This window comes from Phyllobates terribilis, unplaced genomic scaffold, assembly GCF_046119375.1.
Source record: "Phyllobates terribilis strain yellow unplaced genomic scaffold, ASM4611937v1 Scaffold_292__1_contigs__length_2399606, whole genome shotgun sequence".
Lineage (NCBI taxonomy): Eukaryota > Metazoa > Chordata > Amphibia > Anura > Dendrobatidae > Phyllobates > Phyllobates terribilis.
The window spans coordinates 1,351,508-1,365,941 of NW_027363052.1; the positions used below are offsets into that span (position 1 = coordinate 1,351,508).

A 14,434-nucleotide genomic window follows, 5' to 3' on the forward strand; every position below is an offset into this window, starting at 1 on the left:
TTTGTTTCAGGGTGAAGATGTGACCCTTATTAATACTACAGAGACATATGTGAGGGGTGATGAGCGGTGTAAAGAGGAGATTCCTACATATGACTACCCAGGTGAGTAGTAACCACTAAATGCAGAGAAGTCACAGATTCTTCTCAGTCACCGGCTGTGGCTGCTTTATCAGTGGTGTAGTTCGGCCGTATTACAATCGTGTGATCACCATTCTTCCTCTAGACAACAACATTCTCCCCGACACAAAACTTTTAACCCCTTTCTGACGTTGTAAGTAATAATAAGTTTCTGTGCTTTGTACCTTATGGACCAGGTACGTATTATTACTACATGGCCATCGCACCTGCACACAGGCTGTGCAGGTGCAATCGCCGCCCGGGTCAGCTGATTCTGACATCTGACACCCGGCACGCAGTGCCCGCACCGCTCCCGGCAGCACTTTAACCCCCTAAATGCAGCATTTAGCGAGTGAGCAGAGGGACAGCAGTGGGGTCCCGATCGTTGCCATGGTGACCCGATGTCGTCATGACAACATCCAGGTCACCAGCCCCAACAAGTTAAGTTTGATCATGCGCAGTGCATGATCAAAGTAACTTGTGTCTGCAGAGCTGACAGTTTATTAGTTCTAGCAGTGATCCTGCTCTGCTATACCTTATAACTGCGATCAGCCTGTTGTAAAAATATTTTAAAAAAATATATATTTTTACAAGATGTATTAAAAATAATATATGAACAAAAATAAACAATAAAAGCACACATATTTGGTATTGCCGTGTCAGGAACGACCTGACCTATAAAGCTGTCCCACTAGTTAACCCCTTTAGTGAACACAGTAAAAGAAAAAAAAAACAAGCGAAAAACGGTGCTTTATCATCATATTGCCAAACAAAAAGTGGAATAAAACGCAATAAAAAAGATGACTGTAGATAAAAATGGTACTGCTGAAAATGTCATCTTGTCCCGCAAAAAAAGAAGCCGCCATACAGCTCCATCAGCCGAAACATAAAAAAGTTATAGTTCTCAGAATAAAACGATGCAAAAAAAAATTGTTTTTATTGTGTAACAGCGCCAAAACCTAAAAAAACAATATAAATATAGTACGGCTGTAATTGTACTGACCTGAATAATAAACCGGCCTTATACATGCCTGAATTGTTGTTTTATGTTTATTCTGCGTCTCAAAAATCGGAATAGAAAGCGATAAAAAAAAGTCACGTGCCCAAAATTAGTACCAATAAAAACATCAACTTGTCCCGCAAGATAGGCTTGGCGCTATCTACTCCAGATCCCAGGGTTTGCCTTGTTCATCACCATTTAACCCCCCTACACGGATCTGGACTTACACAGAGACCCCTAGGCTTGGGCCACGGTGTTACCCGCTGTTCTGTAGTGTGAGATGGGAAAAAGAATATTCAGGTAGCCGGGTCAGAACCAGGAAGGCAGAGAAAATACAAAATCAGAAGACACAAAAGTAGTCTGTAGACAGGCCGAGGTCACAACAGGAAACAAATACACAAGCCGGGAGCTGAGCACAGAGGACTGAACCAGAGGAGAACAAGGCTGTATCTGGCAGCTTCCGGCAATATGCTTCCAGCTTTAGTAGGGTGCGGTGCTTTCCAAATGGCTGAAGCAGGGAGCAGATTACTCCAGCTGGTCAGCACACACACCCATACTGCCAGACTGGATGGTACTACTGGTCCCAGGCACCCTAATCTTAGTGGCTGGACAGAGCCTGCACCACCCAGAGCTTCTGGTTCTGAGTCTCCTCCATTACCAGCGCCTCCTGCAGGATGAATAAGGCGGCTCCTGGTGAGAGAAGCAGATGTCCCAGGAGAAGATCCCAGAGGAGATGGGACACACCTTTTGCAGAAGCCCTAATGTGACAAAATGTCAGAAAACCAGAGCAGTAGAAATCCCCATAAAGTGACTCCATTTTGGAAATTATAACCCTCAGTGAAATAATGTGTAGAAGTAGGGAATATTTTGATTCCACATGCAAAAAAAGAAGAAAAGAAAAGAGAGGCGCTCCTGTGTATACCCGGTGATCTTTGAGGGGAGGAAAACGGGAAATAGATTGACTAACCTTGTGTGGTTGCGCACCCCTGCACAGCCACGGATTAAGGCTCCGGCGTGAACCGCACACTGCACGGGTCTCAGGCTGACCAGCTGACAGAATCACATGGGGCGTGGCATCACCCCGGGTCCTTGTAAATGGTTAATAAGCCGATATCTGCAGCCCCCAACCGCCCACCCAAGAGGGAATCAAGAATGCAAAGTACAAAGTCGCTGCGGATTTCAATGGGGCACAAGGTGACAGCAGGCCGGGGTATTTGTTACTCCATCATTTTCTTTATTAACCAAATGGCTTCACAACATGTTTCGGCTAATACCGCCATCATCAGGTGATGGCCAATATTACCATACAAGCACTTTATATAGAAGTTTAAAGAATTAACCAGCAGGTGCCAACAATTAACCCTCAAATCCCCATTACCATTACATACAGGTTCCCATTCTAAGGGCCAACCTGACTTGGCTGATAACAGAGACAAAACATCAACACTAAAATAAAACTACATGAAAAAAACTATATATACAGTATATGTCTATTATATAGATGGGACTGTACGATGAAGACGGACTCAAACCTCCCCATAAATAGCTAGGGGCGAATCTCATCCGCATCGCACAACCTCTCATGTATTTATATGTGGTCCCTTCAAATGAAAAAATATTATTGTTTAAGATAAACTCAATACTTTCTAATAAGAACCTTTTCTGTTCCAAAAATATAGAGGTATCTGAACACAAATAATGATCAATAGCCTCTAAACCTAAAATATGTGTAATGTTGGAGGATAAGGAACTCACATCTAAGGTACAAAAAACATAATAATAATAATATTTTTATAGCGCCAACATATTCTGCAGTGCTTTACAATTCAGACAATTTACAGACATTATTGGCACTGTCCCCATTGGAGTGTGGGAGGAAACCGGAGAACCTGGAGGAAGCCCATGCAAACACAGGGAGAACATACAAACTCCTTGCAGATGTTGTCCTTGGTGTGATTTGAACCCAGGACCCCAGCACTGCAAGGTTGCAGTGCTAACCGCTGAGCCACTGTGCCACCCTTCTCCTGGGGAGGAAAATCCCTCAACAAGCTAATAAAATGTGAAGAATCTTTTAACCCCTTTCGGGCCCAGGGCGTATTAGTACGTATCTGTGCCCTGGGCCTTATGGGCCTGATACGTATTAATACGCCCTTGGCGATTTCGCCCGCACACAAGCGGTGCAGGCGAGATCGCCGCCGAGTGTCAGCTGATTGTTACAGCTGACACCCAGAGCTATGTGCCAGGAGTGGTCCCGCACTGCTCCCGGCACATTAACCCCCAAAATACTGCGATCTAAATCTTTCACAGCATTCCGGTGGCAAGAGGAGGTAAGCGCAATACTTACCTTCTCTGCCGGCGTCCAGCGGCGTCTGAGTCTGGTCCCGGATGTTGCCATGGTGACCCGACGTCATCATGACAACATCCAGGACACCAGGAGGCAGGAAGTTGCTTTGGTTATGCACAGTGCACGACCAAAGTAACTTCTCCCTGTGCAGGACTGACAGGCTGCATGGCATAGGGAGCTGCTGCTCTCTATGCCATGCAGGCAATCAGGCTGCAAAAAGTGAAAGTCCCATAGTGGGATAATGTGAACAAGTAATAAAAATGTCAGAAAGTAAAAAAAAAAATTGTAAAAATATAAAAAAAATGAAAAAAAAATATATATATATACGTTTTTAGTGTGTAACAGCTGTCAATCATAAAAACCTGATATGAATCTGGCATCACTGTAATTGCACCGGCCCGAAGAATAAAGTCGTCTAATCACTTATACCGCGTAAAAAATAAACTTTAGGGTTAGGGTTGTGCTAGGGTTAGGGTTGTGCTAGGGTTTGGGTTAGGGTTGTGCTAGGGTTTGGGTTAGGGTTGTGCTAGGGTTAGGGTTCGGGTTGGGTTAGGGTTGGGGTTGCGCTAGGGTTAGGTTTGGGCTAGGGTTAGGTTTGGGCTAGGGTTAGGGTTGGGCTAGGGTTAGGGTTGGGCCAGGGTTAGGGTTGGGCCAGGGTTAGGCTAAGGTTAGGGTAAGGCTAGGGTTAGAGTTGGGCTAGGGTTAGGGTTGGGCTAAGGTTAGGGTTGGGGTTTTTTCAGAAGTAAAGAAAAAAAAATGACGATGATATGGCGACTAATGTTGAGCACAAGTGCTCGCTACTTGAGTTTGCATCGGGTGCTCGGGTATGCACCGAGTATAGCGGGTGCTCGAGTGACATGTTCGAGTCTCCGCCCCAAATGTTTTGCAGCTGTTATACAGCCAAAAAAACCTTGCGGTTCCAGCTCTCTTCAGGTCATTGACCAGGACCTCCCATGTAGTTCTGGGCTGATTCCTGACCTTTCTCAGAATCATCCTTACCCCACGAGGCGAGATCTTGCATGGAGCCCCAGGCCGAGGAAGATTAAAAGTCATCTTGCGTTTCTTCCATTTCTTAATAATTCTGTGAATAGTTATTTCATTCTCACCAGGCTGCTTGCCTATTGTCCTGTAGCCCATCCCAGCCTTGTGCAGATCTACAATTTTGTCCTTGGTATCTTTAGACAGCTATTTGGTCTTGGCCATGGTGGAGGTTGGAGTGTGATTGATTGAGTGTGTGGAAGGTATCTTTTATACAGGTAACAAGTTCAAACAGGTGCAATTAATACAGCTAATGAGTTTTAGAGTAGGAGGGCTTCTTAAAGAAAAACTTAACATGTCTGTGAGAGCCAGAATTCTTGCTGGTTGGTCGGTGATCAAATACTTATTTCATGCAATAATACGCTAATTAATTATTTTAAAAATCATACAATGTGATTTTCTGGTTTTTATTTTTAGATTCTGTCTCTCACAGTTGAAGTGTACCTACGATAAAAATTACAGATCTCTCCCTTCTTTGTAGATGGGAAAAATTGGAAAATCACTAGCGTATCAAATACTTATTTTCCCCACTGTACATAACATTGTTTGACTTGTTATTTCATATTTGGGAGGTAGAATGAACAATCAGTTGAACACCTCACTTTACTGGTTCACGCTATGAGGTTTTCTATAAGACTGTGAACTGTCATTGTCTTGGTGAATAATTCAATATTTTTACATAACTTGCCATTTTTACAGACAGTTTAAGTAGAAATTTTCAAAACTATAAAATTCAAGGATATTTAATTCAAAAATAATAATTGGTTTTATTCTTGGCAGATAACAGTACCAGGAGATCAGAGGGACAGCTGACCTCTACAGTTTTTAAATCAGATGATCTTGAGATCCCACAAGATACAATTGAAGTGAATGCCATTAACCCAGATTTACCATCATCCCTTCACAGCAAAGATCTGTCATCTGATCCTTTGAAACATGTCCTGTCTTCTGATTCATTACCAACTATTAAGGAAAATCAAAGTCACAAAATAAGCATTAAAAAACGAGTTGCTCCTAAAGCAAAGAAGCCATTTTCACATTCTGAATATGGAAATAGTTTTCCCCTTGAAAAGTCTTTTCTTAAAGATCAAAAAATTCAAACAGCAGAGAATGTATTTTCTTGTTCCAAGTGTGGGAAATGTTTTAACCAGAAATCAGATCTTGTTAGACACCAGAGAACTCACACAGGGGTGAAGCCATTTTCATGTTCAGAATGTGGTAAATGTTTTACAGAGAAATCGAGTCTTATGAAACATCACAGAACTCACACAGGGGAGAAGCCATTTTCATGTTCAGAATGTGGGAAATGTTTTGCAGAGCAATCAAGTGTTATCAAACATCAGAGAACTCACACAGGGGAGAAGCCTTTTTCCTGTTCAGAATGTGGGAAATGTTTTAACCGGAAATCAAATCTTGTTAGTCACCAAAGAACTCACACAGGAGTGAAGCCATTTTCATGTTTAGAATGTGGGAAATGTTTTACAGAGCAATCAAGTGTAATCAAACATCAGAGAACTCACACAGGGGAGAAGCCTTTTTCATGTTCAGAATGTGGAAAATGTTTTACACAGAAATCACATTTTCTTAATCACCAAACAACTCACACAGGAGTGAAGCCATTTTCATGTTTAGAATGTGGGAAATATTTTAACCGGAAATCAGATGTTGTTATACACCAAAAAACCCACACAGGGGAGAAGCCTTTTTCATGTTCAGAATGTGGGAAATGTTTTAACCGGAAATCAGATGTTGTTATACACCAGAGAACTCACACAGGGGAGAAGCCTTTTTCCTGTTCAGAATGTGGGAAATGTTTTAACCGGAAATCAGATGTTGTTATACACCAGAGAACCCACACAGGGGAGAAGCCTTTTTCATGTTCAGAATGTGGGAAATGTTTTAACCGGAAATTAGATGTTGTTATACACCAGAGAACTCACACAGGGGAGAAGCCTTTTTCATGTTCAGAATGTGGGAAATGTTTTACACAGAAATCAAATTTTGTTAATCACCAAAGAATTCACACAGGAGAGAAGCCTTTTTCATGTACAGAATGTGGGAAATGTTTTAACCGGAAAGCAGATGTTGTTATACACCAGAGAACCCACACAGGAGAGAAGCCATTTTCATGTTCAGAATGTGGGAAATGTTTTACAGAGAAATCAACTCTTGTTACACATCAGAGAACTCACACAGGATAGAAGCCATTTTCATGGAAAATGTTTTGCGAATAAATCATCTCTTCTTAGTCACCAGAGCAGTCACACAAGGAAGAAGCCTTTTTTATATTCTTAATGTGGGAAATGTTTAACTTGGAAAGACACACTTATTATTAGAAAGATTTTTTCTAGCTAAGTGAGTGCGTCGTATAGACTTTAGGCAGCTTCCTGTTACTGAGGAGAACATTGAAACAGTGTCCTTCGTGATCAATCAGAAAATTGCTCTCTCCTTCACTCCATTCCACTTATCTAACTGATTGGTGCAAAGTAGGAGAAGAAACTACAGGGACCTGCACAGAGGCTGCATGTCCTGAATGAGCAGCTGAAGACTTCCTCAAGCAACTTTCAGATCATGTAACACTGTTTTACATATTTTCAAAAGTTGTCAGGTTCATTTATGAAATGAGCCATTTTTTAATGATTTTGACAAGCCTTTTTGTGTGCAATTCAAATACTAAGCAGTCACCCCCTCCATGAAATGGTAGGTTGTGAGTGATTGTCTCATCAGTATTCTGCACCTGCGTAGCCGCCATCTTTATGTGAGTTTGCTGCACCCTGGTAGTGCATTTAGTTCTGAAGATCTGGGCAGGTAAACACTGCTGCCCTTTTTTGCTGTGTTTTTTTCTTGAATTTTTTGGGGAATTTTAATTCTTCTTGGTGTGGCTTTGCTTTTTGTGTTTAGAGTACAGCTCGTAAGCATGAGGACCCTTGTCACGGGTTACGCGCTTACGTATTTTGGCCAAAATATCAACTAGTACCTCATCTATAATATAACGTTACAAGCGTCCCTTTGTCTGAAGCTCTATAGACTGCGCAAGCGCGACACGCCTGCACAGTCTGGCTCCAGACAGAAGAACACATGGAGCCGTTACAGGTAAGAGGAGTGTATGGTGCCGGAGATTGCAGTATGCGTAGACACTGAACGCATACCCCGATCTCCGACGCCATACTTACATACTTACCTGACCAGGAGGAGCGTTGCCGCGGCGCCTCTCTTCTCACCGGAGACCGGGGACGGAGTGAAGGCGTCGGAATCGGCGCATGCGCATAGCGCTATCCGGCGCCATTTTACTGAAGACACATTTGCAGTGTGTCTTCAGCAAAATGGCAACGGACAGCGTGGTATGGGCACTTAAGTACTCCGGCGCCACAGTCCTTCCCCGGCATCCGGCAGAACAGGACAAGGCAGCGCTGGAGCACAGGGAAGAAAGGTGAGTATAAGTGGGGTTTTTTTGTATGTGTGCAGCGTGAAAGGGATGAGGGGTACCATGCATACCAGGATGGGGAGGTGAGGGGGCCACACATACCAGGATTGGGGGATGAGGGGGCCACACATACCAGGATTGGGGGATGAGGGGGCCACACATACCAGGATTGGGGGATGAGGGGTACCATACATACCAGGATTGTGGGTTGAGGGGGCCACACATACCAGGATTGGGGGGTGAGGGGTACCATACATACCAGGATTGAGGGGTGAGGGGTACCATTCATACGAGGATTGGGGGGTGAGGGGTGCATGCATACCAGGATTGGGGTAAGGAGACCATGCATAACAAGATTGGGGGATGAGGGGGCCACACCTAACAGGATTGGGGGATGAGGGGTACTACACATACCAGGATTGGCGGATGAGGGGTACCACGCATACCAGGATTGGGGGATGAGGGGTACTGTGGAGGTATCACCAATTTAAGATACACTAGGTAACTGCTCTCCTCCAAATTAAAGATGTCCGAGTGCATGCAAAGAAGCTAATTAACCAAATCTGCTAATCTGGTTGAAAAACTTCACTCAGAGACTGAACCACCAAATGGCATACTTTATTATGTAGACATGGGGTTATATAGTATTCTCCTTCTAGGTGGGGTTAGTAAAATTTATTGCTCTTTTCTGATAACTCGGCATGCTGTAATTTGTTCATCCATGTATCTTTTGACCTTTGTAACGCCTTAGGAATTCCGATGGGAGGGGGTGAGTTCATCTCTCAGCGCCATCTTTGCCAACTCGACATGAATCTCTCTGTTATCAGCCATGCACATACGTCATTCCCAGGAAATCATTTAGTTGTTCATGTCTACAAATTAGAACAGAAGCTGTTAGTTATATATTCATTAACTATTAACATAATCCATGTGCATATACACATTTGCATACATACAGTACAGACAAAAAGTTTGAACACACCTTCTTATTTAAATATTTTTCTGTATTTTCATGACTATGAAAATTGTACATGCACACTGAAGGCATCAAAACTATGAATTAACACATGTGGAATTATATACTTAACAAAAAAGTGTGAAACAACTGAAAATATGTCTTATATTCTAGGTTCTTCAAAGTAGCCACCTTTTGCTTTGATGACTGCTTTGCACACTCTTGGCATTCTCTTGATGAGCTTCAAGAGGTAGGCGCCGGAAATGGTTTTCACTTCACAGGTGTGCCCTGTCAGGTTTAATAAGTGGGATTTCTTGCCTTATAAATGGGGTTGGGACCATCAGTTGTGTTCTGCAGAAGTCAGGTGGATACACAGCTGATAGTCACACTGAATAGACTGTTAGAATTTGTATTATGGCGGAAAGAAAAAAGCAGCTAAGTAAAGAAAAACGAGTGGCCATCATTACTTTAGGAAATGAAGGTCAGTCAGTCTGAAAAATTGGGAAAACTTTGAAAGTGTCCCCAAGTGTAGTTGCAAAAACCATCTAGCGCTACAAAGAAACTGGCTCACATGAGGACCGCCTCAGGAAAGGAAGACCAAGAGTCACCTCTGTTTCTGAGGATAAGTTTATCAGAGTCACCAGCCTCAGAAATCACAGGTCAACAGCAGCTCAGATTAACAACTGTTAAGAGGAGACTTTGCAGCAGGCCTTCATGGTAAAATAGCTGCTAGGAAACCACTGCTAAGGACAGGCAACAAGCAGAAGAGACTTGTTTGGGCTAAAGAACACAAGGAATGGACATTAGACCAGTGGAAATCTGTGCTTTAGTCTGACGAGTGCAAATTTGAGATCTTTGGTTCCAACCACCGTGTCTTTGTGCGACGCAGAAAAGGTGAACGGATGGACTGTACATGCCTGGTTCCCACCATGAAGCATGGAGGAGGAGGTGTAATGGTGTGGGGGTGCTTTGCTGGTGACATTGTTGGGGATTTATTCAAAATTGAAGGCATACTGAACCAGCATGGCTACCACAGCATGTTGCAGGGCATGCTATTCCATCCGGTTTGCGTTTAGTTGGACCATCATTTATTTTTCAACAGGACAATGACCCCAAGCACACCTCTAGGCTGCGTAAGGGCTATTTCACCAAGGAGGAGAGTGATGGGGTGCTACGCCAGATGACCTGACCTCTACAGACTCCAGACCTGGACCCAATCGAGATGGTTTAGGGTGAGCTGGACGGCAGCATGAAGGCAAAAGGGCCAACAAGTGCTAACCATCTCTGGGAACTCCTTCAAGATTGTTGGAAGACCATTTCCAGTGACTACCTCTTGAAGCTCATCAAGAGTATGCCAAGAGTGTGCAAAGCAGTCATGAAAGCAAAAGGTGGCTACTTTGAAGAACCTAGAATATAAGACATATTTTCAGTTGTTTCACACTTTTTTGTTAAGTATATAATTCCACATGTGTTAATTCATAGGTTTGATGCCTTCAGTGTGAATGTACAATTTTCATAGTCAAGAAAATACAGAAAAATCTTTAAATGAGAAAGTGTGTCTAAACTTTTGGTCTGTACTGTACATACACATAGATTATTCCATCATCGCTATATTGATTCACACTGATTAGGTAATCAATTAAAAGAAACTAATTGATTTTCTATAATATATATATTTTACCTTGACAGACCCCCCTAAAATCAATTATTTGCTTTTAATATCCATATGCTAAAAATTAAGAGGGGGAGAAGAATTGACCCTATGTTAAGGCTTTTCTGGAACCCTACGATGTGACCAGCGCCCTGTCCCTTTTAGACGGACCCACCGACGTTCCTAAATCTAACTCATATGAAGACCTACAGGAAAGGGATGGAGACCCCAAAAGATCTAGTGACTGGGTAATCGAGGGCCACCCCTAACACAACACAGAAATATGGATATTAACTTTACAAACTCATTTACTTCCGGTAATCTCTCTGGTACAACACCTTTGTTCTAAGGGGAACTGTTTGTTCATAGATTTCGAGAGCCTTAGTAAGTTTCCCTGTGGGGCCGGTATTGTCTGGGATATACGTACAACAATACTCACCTTTCATTTTGCATACCCCTCCTTTTTCTGCAAGTAACATATCCAGAGCTATTCTGTTTTGGAAGGCCGTGGTAGATGTGGATGCTAGTTGGTCAGCTATCCCTTGTAAGACATCTTTGGTGTAATTGACAAATCTTTGTTAGTTATAATATATGTAATTTATCCAATCTACGTTTTTGTTAATGGTTATTATGGGTATTATGGACTCAAATCCCGCCTGCACTTGGTCTTGGGCCTTGAATTCGCCTGGCACTCCCCTAAGCACTCCGAGAACATCAATATATATATATGTGGGTCAAAACTGCCTTTGGGGTTAACTTCTCTCTTGGCCCTGTATGTGCCTGCAAACGCAGCCTCTATTTCCTTTTTGGATTCCTGGGACTCAGATATAAGGTAAACAGACATTATTGCTTTAGTTAAGGCACATTCCCCAGTCCATTTGCCCCCCAGTCTAATCCTAATCTTCATGTCACCACATTCAAAGAAGTGTTGTACCAGAAAACTGGAATATCATTCTCTTTAGTAATAATTGCTTGGAATGCACATGTTACCGTAACAAAGGCCCCCCCCCCCAGCTACTGTCATCAGACAAAGGAACATCAGGGTTGTGGGTCTGAGACCACCTTTTTGCAATGGGATGTGTGGACCCATGATGTTCAGCCTTCGACCTTCACAGCCTTAAGTGACGTAAGCAACACTTGGTAGGGCCCTTCAAATCTGGCATCCAGTGTGCCTCGCATGTGATTCTTTATCCAGACAAAATCTCCAGGCTGGATGCTGTGAGTACCTGATTCAAGATCTGAGTCTGGAATAGAAGAGTACACTGTAGCATGTGTTAGTTTTAACTCTTTAGCAAGTCCGACAACAAAATTCACAAGCTTATCATTCCCTGAACTAAGCTGCTGTAGGTAATATCGACCCATTCTAGGTGGCCCCCCAAACAAGATCTCATATGGTGTGAACCCTGTGGGTTGTCTCAAGGTATTTCAGACTGAGTATAGTGCAATAGGCAGCACCTCCGGCCATGGAAGTGACAATTCTTTACTGGCTTTAAGAATTTTGTTTTTTAAAGTGCCATTCATCCTTTCAACTTTGCCGCTACTTTGAGAATGATAAGGAGTATGCAGGCCCAAATCCGCCCCAATCATCTCCCAGATTGATTTGGTAACTTCTGCAGTGAAGGCGGGTCCTTGATCACTTTCAATCACTTCTGGAATCCCGAATCTGCAGATAAGTTCTGCCAGAAGCCTTTTCAGTGTAGTTCTAGCAGTCATGTTGGGTACTGGGTATGCTTCTGTCCAGCCGGAAAACATATTCACCACCACCAGAACATATTGATATCTTCCACTCTTGGGTAATTATATATGATCAATTTGGATTCTATGGAAAGGATACTTTGCCAGTTTCTTCTTTGGCGCATGTTCTGTTCTTCCGGGATTACAAGTGTTACAAATCTCACAGCTCCTAGTATAGTTTGTAGCAAGAGCTGAGATCTCGGGTGCAATATAGAGTTTATTGATAGCTGAAATCATCTGATTCTTCCCTCTATGTACCTTTCCATGAGCCCACTGACCCACTGCAGGATACAGTGCTCTTGGCAGACATATTCTTCTCCTCACTCTCCAGATTCCGTCCTTACAAAATGTTCCTCTCCATCCGATCCATCCTTGTTTTTCTTCTTCTGTTACTGCATTCTGCCGGTCCACTTAAGTCCTGTGTGTCGGATTCTCTTCCAGTCTTTGCTCCTCTTCATCTTCCTCCTGTGTGAATGCCACATATCTATTATGTTAATCTGGCACTGGAGATTCTGACTGAGAAGATGTTGAGGGAGATACCGACAACACAGAAACAGGAGGTGGACTTCTTAATCCAGGAAATAGTTCATTTGGGTTATCTTCTGAGGTCATCTGATGGCTGAGTGGGTAGCTGCGGCACTTTCCACAGCTCGGGTGAGAATTTGAGATTTATGATAGTCATTGCTAATTAGTCTTATCTCCTCCAACGTAGTTAGTCCTCTATACTACTGTTTAGCTTGGACTATTGCTTGGGCACAGGCTTGCATAGGAAATCCATACATTCCAGAACTTATAGCAGGAAGAGCAATAGAAGTAAGGTTCCTTGTTCCAACATAGTTCAGAATATTGTTGATTGTAGCTCTAAGTTGTGTCACACACTGATCATGATGATCTTCATCATACACATTCAGGGAGTAGTGTGTATTGCGGCCTGTATTCCGGGTGTGTCAAGATGGCCACCACCGGAAGGAAGCACACTACAGGAAGGGTGCATCAAGATGGCCACCACCGAAAGGGACATCTGGTCAGAGACCGGAGGTGATGCAATGGGTGTAGCAACATGGCCGCTGCAGGATGAGGATGGGGCACTAGGAGTGGCTTGTGTAGTAGCAAGGGGTGGGCCTCCTGGACGGGCGCGTGACATGCAACACAATAATCTGCTCACAATGGATTCTGCTGGCCACAATTAGAACACCAACCATTCATTGCGCCGCCATTATAGGGCGGTGGCGGAGGCATGGTGGGGAGGGGAGGAACAGTGTGAGGTCTGGGACATGGTGCCCCGCATGCAAGAGAAGTATCTATATTATCAGGATTCTGCTGACTGCAATTTGTACAGGTCCATTCCCCCCGTCCGCTATTATCGGGCGGTGGCTGGAGAGCAGTATCTTTGTAATACACATAACATGGCGTCTTTCCCTTATTGTCTGTATTTTCTTCCTCCACCCACCCTTCGTTTGACAAATTCTCTGCTGTTCTATACCAAGCCAAGGCTGTTTGTAACAATCCTTTATCTTCTAGCTTGCCATTTGTCTTCTTCATAATTTCTTGCTATTCTAGCAGCTGTAACCGGCCCTTTTCTGGTAGCTCGCATATTTTAGTTAACTGTTTAAGTTTCTGCACATACTTATTTCCCTCCTTTCGACAAACTCAGCGCAACCTTTTTCCACATGTATGCACTTTGCAACGACCAATTATCTTCCAGTTTTTTTCTGTTTTCACAAATTGCTGCATTCAACATCTCGTACTGTAATCTACCCCCCTGGTACCCCCCTGGTACAACCCACACAATGACATTACTTTTTTGGTCTTCTCTACATATTTCCTTCTTTCTCTTCTAGCCACTATATCTTTGGGGTCCTGTAGCTCCTGATCGAGTGACCCCTGCGACACAATGTCTTTAGTTTTTTCATGATTTTGGCTCCTGGTGTCTCGTCCCCTTAGACTTATTATCAGACCAGGCAGCTGATACACAAGTAGAATTGTAACACGTCCCTACACTCCCTAACAAGCACTGAATTGATTCTTTTACGACTCAATGAAGCACTGAACACCCCGCGCACCCGCATCCTAGTGACGTCTTAATATACGACTTAACGATGCAGTTGGCTCCCCGTGTATTCCACGTCTTAATAGAGGATTGGTTAACCCCGCGTGCCCGCGTCCTAATGA

The 14,434-nt window shown here is 43.3% G+C and overlaps 1 pseudogene; it reads left to right on the forward strand.

Annotated features, from left to right (window-relative positions):
* LOC141220414 (uncharacterized) overlaps positions 1-7,034 on the forward strand; it is a 73,406-nt pseudogene extending 66,372 nt beyond the window's left edge.
* Positions 7,035-14,434: the final 7,400 nt, after the last annotated feature.